General features: G+C 56.1%; 3 long non-coding RNA genes across 3 annotated transcripts in view; 2 read left to right on the forward strand and 1 right to left on the reverse strand.

Annotated features, from left to right (window-relative positions):
- Positions 1-6,487, reverse strand: part of LOC110393555 — a 30,436-nt gene that overhangs the window by 21,744 nt on the left and 2,205 nt on the right. The gene's annotated exons all lie outside the window — the stretch shown is intronic.
- LOC110393557 lies at positions 7-608 on the forward strand. The gene is made up of 2 exons (XR_002435038.1): positions 7-373; positions 472-608. It is a non-coding gene; the product is annotated as an uncharacterized LOC110393557 (long non-coding RNA).
- On the forward strand, positions 3,075-3,843 carry LOC110393556. Its single transcript, XR_002435037.1, has 2 exons — positions 3,075-3,568; positions 3,648-3,843. It is a non-coding gene; the product is annotated as an uncharacterized LOC110393556 (long non-coding RNA).

A 6,487-nucleotide genomic window follows, 5' to 3' on the forward strand; every position in this document is an offset into this window, starting at 1 on the left:
CGGCGGGGCAGCGGGAAGGGAGGCCCCGGGCCCGGGAGGGCTCCGAGGGCGAGCCGGCCCCGCACGCGGGGTCGCCGCGCTGAGCCCGGTCTGATGGCGGCGGTGGCTGGGGCTCGGTGCGGTTTACGCGGCGGTGTGTTCGGCTGAAGGGAGATTTAAAGATCTGTAATGAAGTCTCACGCTCGGCTGCTCGGGCGCTTATGGAAAAGCGATTGGCCGGGTCCGATAAATCAATCCTGCTCCTCCAGCCTCTGTCCCATTCGTTTCTGTGCTCCAGAATTTTCTCCCTTGCGGAAGGAACCACATCTAACCGGGTGCCGCTTGGAAACGCATCGTGCCAGAAGCCACCGTGCTAATTATAGATTAATGGGAGGTAAAACTCGGCTGGAACAACACAGCGAAAAAATCCACGCTGATCAAACGTAGCATGTCATCACATACATTATGGTCACTTGAAATTCTATGTTGCAGGGGACACCGCGCAGCACCCTCAGCGCCGTGACTCGCTGGCAGCAGGCTTTGCTCGGCGAGGTGAGGTTAAAGGCACGGGAAGCGGGCTGGGAGCTCCGAGCTCTGCACCCCCGCCCGGCCCCGCAGAGGCTTAACAACCTGCGCACGTTCCCTTTATTTGTGTTCGTACCGAGGAGCTGAGCCGAGCCTCGAGTCACCCGCGAAGGAAGAGCACAGTTAGTTGTCGTTGTATTCGTTCCGATTTATAAATAATGTTTCTGGCTTCGCATTGTTCAAAGTTTAATTTAAAAACGTTTAAAAATTAGCCCTCGAACTACGTGCTGGATTGCAGCCAGACACGGTGCTGCTGCTCCTTGGGACTCCGGAAATACCCGAAAGGACCGGGAGGGAAACCGAGAGCTCCCACCCGGTTAGCTGGGATGGAAGCGCGGCGCTACGGCTTCAGCCTTTCACGTTTTAATTGTTCTGAACCGGCGGGGTATTTCACAGAACCAGCACGTCAATGGTGGGAGCAATCACACCTACTGGAGGAGGATGTCGTGGTTTTTGATTTCCTCTCTGCCTCGCACACAAACCGCCACATTTCTGGATCTGTCTGTGTACACGCGCATAGAAAATTGGGGGTGGCTGCATATCGCACGCACACGTACATAAATTTCTCTAATATGTTTCTACGTTCAGGGGCCGGATCAGCAGCAAATAAATGTTCCCTGATTTAGAGCACTCCTCAGGTACCGCAAACACTGATGAACCAAAATCCGTATGTAGGAAATGAGCGGTTCCTTCGTTCGCATACACAGACACACGCGGCCAAAGAGAGGGAGAAAAAGAGGGAGGAAAAGAAAGGAAAGGGGAACTCGATTTATTCTCATTTGTTTATCTCTAGATTTTCCCCCCTTTCTGCAAATTCATTTGAATAGCTTTCAAGCTGCAAAATGGAAATGTGGCTCCTGCCCTCTATTTCAGCAGCAGCGTCCTGGCAACAGAGCAATTTTCTATCATCAAGGATAAATGGCATCGAACAGAACATTCTGATAAAAAAGAAAAAAAGCTTTAGCCCGAGAAGCCCATGATTGCTGCCCTTCCTGTCTGTCATCCCTTTACAAAATCCTCTCCTCCAAACCTGAGCTGCATGCTGTCAGAGCTAATAATGTCTTCTAAAGAAAAGGGGAAGAAACGGCATTCATGCACAATGTTCCCATTTATTACATAGAGTGCTTATTTAAAAATTGCAAATATATTTGTTTGGTTCACCGCAAATTAAAACCAAGATATAGGAAGTTACACGATGCAACAATTATTCGTGTCACAGCAGAGCATCAAACCCTCATATCTTGCTTTTCCATTGGTTAATGTGCGCGCGCGTTGTGTATGTGTGTGTAACGCAGGGAATATCCCTTGTTATGAAAATAAAAAAAACCACCCCGATCCTCCAGGTAAGGCTGTGTTTTGTTGTTTTAGAGCTAAGGGGGAACAAAATGCTTGCTGATGGAGGAAGGCAGAGCCCGTGCGGAGCGGGGGGCTGAGCCCAGAGCCGCCCGCAGAGGCCGGTCGGGGCGCTGGGCTCCCGGGTGCTCGGGGCGAGGTGCGGCCGTCCCAGCCCCGCTGCCGGGCCCCATAAACTGGGCTTGTCGGAGAGCGTGGAGAGTGCGCGTGTGGGGAGGGGGACTGCAACGCGTGGAGGAACCCTGTCGGGCTGTCCGAGGTCTCCCTCAGCGCAGGCCGAGGAGATGCGGGAAGACAAGGCCGGGAGCCGCTGCGTGCCGGAGCGCTGGGACGCGGCGATGGCTGCGTGCGGGGGGCTCCCAGCCCGCACCTGCGCTGCCGCCCCCGGCCCGTTCCCACCGCCGCTCCTTGACGACGGGAAGATTAACGAGGCCTCTCAGCAGCACCTGTCTGTTTAAGCTGTCGACACAGCCAATTAATACTTTTAATTACCCCTACCGGGAAACTAACCAGAGCCTCTCCGGTTTGGGTTGCCCGCTGCGCTTTCTCTCTCCCAAAACGAAGCGGCGCGGTTGGAGGGAGGGGCGGTGTGGGGGGGGCCGGCTGCTCACCGAAAGAAGGGAATTATTACAGGGGGTCGGGGGGCAGATTTGAGTTTGGGTTTATTTCGCTCCACTTTCCCTCAGGACTCCGGGGCCGGAGGAACGCGCAGCGCTGGCTCTCAGGAGGGCACTCCGAGCCCATCCCGGCCCGGCGGCCCACGGCCCCGCTCCCCGAACACACGGCTCCGGCCCGTTCTCAGCCACCGCTCCCTCTGCCCCAGCGCCGTGAGGAGCCGGGAGCTCCCCCGGTGGGAACCCCGCGCCCCGTGCCCCTCTCGGGCCTCGCAGCTCTGTCACAGCCGCGGTGTCCCACGTTAAAACAATGTAAATCCGCGATGGATCCTGAATGTGAATGAGGCATGGGTCGTGTGACTACTGCTGAGCTGTGCTGCTCCGAATATGGCTTTAATTAAATGTCTTCCGGCTCCAAAAGATTACACGTTGTGCAAAATAGATCCTAGCATGAAATTCACTTCCACGATACGAAATTAGGTTACTTATAAATGTCTTCATTTAAAAAAGAAAATCTCTTCTTCCTCGTTCTGCTTTCTGCTTTGTCGAGCGGAGCGCTCCGGCGAGGAAGGAGGGCTGGGATCATGTATTTATAGCGGCACGTGTAACAAAACCTGCCCGTGCGGGCGGGCGAGGGCTGCTCGCTGCAATTCGCAGCACGGGGAAGTCAATCCCGAGCTGATTCGTTTCAGCCCCTCTGTCAGAGCCCGCTGCCTCCGCGCCCCGCTCTGCGGAGCTCCCACCTCCTCCCCCCTCATCCCTCCGCGGCTGTGCAGGGACTACGCGTGGGTCGGGCAGGTGGGGAGAGGCGACCAGCTCCTCTCACAAAATAATTAATTAATTAATTAATTAAAAATAGTAAAAATAATTCTAGTCGGAGGGAGGACAGCTCGCAGTGAGCTTCGGACCTCCGGCAAAGAGGGGCTGCCCGGGGGGGGGCGGCACCGCACTCAGTTCGGGGGGATCGAAGCCGCCGCAGGCAGCGTTCAGTCGGTCCGTTCCTTTTTACTCCCTTAGATCTGGGATCTCGCCTATAGGTGGGTTTCTATAGAGAGATCAGATAATGGATCGCTCCGGATTACCTTGCTAAATTAACTTCTAGATTTGTTTTTATAGTCCGTTGAGACACTGACAACAGAAGCTGCGAAGAGATGGAGATGCGAGATAAACCCGTCGGGCAATCTCATTACATGGCAACGAGCGAAGAGCCCTCCTTGCAATCGACTCGAGATAACGAGGCTGCCTGGAGGAACGAGCGAAGCTCAGATATTTACTTCTTTTCCTATTAAATAAACCTCATGACTGCATTGACTTTGCGCGGTGTTTACTATATTTCCATTCAACGCTTGGGTAAATGCATCCCTAAAGGTAGAGTAAATAATTGCACTGATCCCAACAAGGGAAATGTGTAGGCATCTGAAGCGCACTAAAAATAAACGAAGGTAATCAGGCTGCGAGGAGAGGACCCCGCGCTCGTTGCCGCAGTTAAAGCCCCTCTTCCCCACCGGGGCCGCCCGGACGGGGCCGCGCTGCGGGCGGAGCGCGGCGCTGGCTCGGGAGCAGGCGGCCTCTGCCGCAGCAGAAATTGCAGCCTCTGCCCCGACTTGAAAGAGCCTCGGGTTTCCATCCACCTCTGAGCCCTTCCAAGACGGGCACTTGAGAGCAGTGGTTTTTCTTTTTTCTTTTTTCTTTTTTTTTTTTTTAATTGGATGGCGTCTTCTTCTGCTGCCAGAAGAAGAGGTTCATTCTTGTTGTTGTTTTTTCTTTCAATTGAAAAGAAAACAAACCAACACGAGTCCCCGCTAAAACCAACATCTCTATTTCAGCAGTGCCCGCGCCGCCGGGGAAGCAGTCAAAGCGAAGCCTCGCGGGCAGAGCTCCGCGCACCCGAGGCTGCCTCGGGGGGTGCTCCCCCCGCCCCACAGCGGACGGACCCCCGCGGGCCCCATGACACGCAGGGAGGGGAGAGCCCTCCGCTGGGTTTCCCCAGGGCCCCTCTGCGTGGGCGCATACCTGGGCAGGTGCGGGAGGAGGACGGCCCTCTGCCCCGGCTCCGCGGGGTCCCGCCCGCAGCCCGGAGCCGAATTCCATTTCAAAGCAGATATCCGCCCCCATCCCACACCCCACCGGGGGAAACAACCGACGACAACAGCAAAACAAAACATTAAGCAAACAAAAAGCCCCAACCCCCGGCTCTCCACAGTGCCACACATTGAACGAATCTGGCTGTAAGGTTTTAATTACAGCGAAGCCTTCTCTACAAATCTGTACAGGAGACAGTGGCTGGTTCCCTCTGGATCTTTCCCCTTCTGCCTCCCATTATTTTGACCCACGCTCCGACATAGAAAGCGGCGTGTGGGATCCAGCTGCGAGGCCGGGCTTGGGGTTTACCCCTCCGCCCCCGCCACTTCCTTCACACTCGCGGTATGGAAAGCCATCGACGCCTGCCTGTCTGTTCCGATGGTAGCGGCTTGAAATCCAGAGGCTCTCCTTAAAATAGGTCGGGAGCATTCGCTCGCCGCAGGGCAAACGCTTCTGCACGACCGTTTGGCGTGGCCCGCGGAGCGCTCCAAGAGCTGCGCCAGACGTGCGTGCGATTTTCAGTGTTCACGAGTGTGCCATTTTCATGAGCGTGCGATTTTCGGGGGCGTGGAAGCCTCTCTGCAGCCCGGGAGAAATCCCGTGCCTCTGCGGTGGGAGCCGCTCCGCAAAAATGTGTCTGGAGCAGCTCGCTGCCAGCAGGAGTATTGCTCTGCTTCCCACCTCTCCCCTCCCAGCGCTTTTCGGAGACCCCAGCGCCCTGCCCGTTCCTTTGTTCATACGATTCTGCTGTTAAAAAAACATCGGGTCAGCCACTAAGCCTCGTCCTCTCACCAAACTTGAGCATTTCTCTGTCTCTTTTAAAAACAGCATTGCGAGATTGGATCGCTTGCGGGTTCTCGCGGAGAAAACGCGCGCATTAATGTCATTCCCGAAAGAAGCTTCTTCCCTACTCGGGATGGGACAGAAAACACTCCCCGGCCCTCGTGTGATTTGGGGTGGGGGGGATACACGCCGAGCATCCCTCAGCCCCTCAGCCGCTCCACACCAAACGAGCGCACGCTTGGGGAACGCCACCAGCTACCGCCCCCCACCAAACCACACACGGAACAGCCCGGTGAGGGATCCTTCCACTCGCAGAGCCCACCCGCACAAAGACCTGCGCGGAATTCCGCGAGTAGGGGATGAGAAAGAAAAGGGGAATGTTTGTTTTCCCCTGTTGTTATTGTTGAGAGCATGAATGAATGAATGAATGAATGAATGGAACAGAAGGTGCTCCGAGGCATATAGGAAGCCTCTGGCCGCTTATAGTAACTTCCTTTTATACCCTAAAAATAGAACCCCGTTTCCTGTTGTTCGTCAGCTCCTTCTAACTGTTGTGTCTTCTGTGACATCTTTCGACTCGCAAATGGGACTTTAAAGCACGCATACTCTTTGGTCTTTCGAAAGCCTTACCCCCAAACATCATTAAAGCGACGCGGCTTAACGTGACATGGAGCAGCGGCGGCACGAAGTCACCCCGTCCCGGTCACGGGCGGCCCGGTGCGCTCTGCCCGCTCTCCGCCCGTGACCGCGGGAACACGGAGGGCACCGAGGCCGCGCTGCTCCGCGGCTCCTCGGCCGGTTTGGGGTGCGGAGGCCTCCGCGCCCCTGGGAGAGCGTAGGGGCTTGCGGGGAGCCCAGCAGGGGGAAAGCAAACCGGGGCTCACTCCGGCTCGCCCCTCTGCCTTCAAATCCATTGACTGAGGTTTCATTTCTTCAACCTGTGGCCGGCGCGTGTTGGATCCCCGGAGTCCCCGACATACCCGAGCCCGGGGCCCGTGGGAGAAGAAACACCCCCACATCTGCCGCCTCCCGCACGACACTGAAGTGCGGTCCCTTCGTGCCAGAGGACACGAAGAAAGCGGGGGATTGGG

Source organism: Numida meleagris, chromosome 2 (genome assembly GCF_002078875.1).
Source record: "Numida meleagris isolate 19003 breed g44 Domestic line chromosome 2, NumMel1.0, whole genome shotgun sequence".
Taxonomy (NCBI): domain Eukaryota; kingdom Metazoa; phylum Chordata; class Aves; order Galliformes; family Numididae; genus Numida; species Numida meleagris.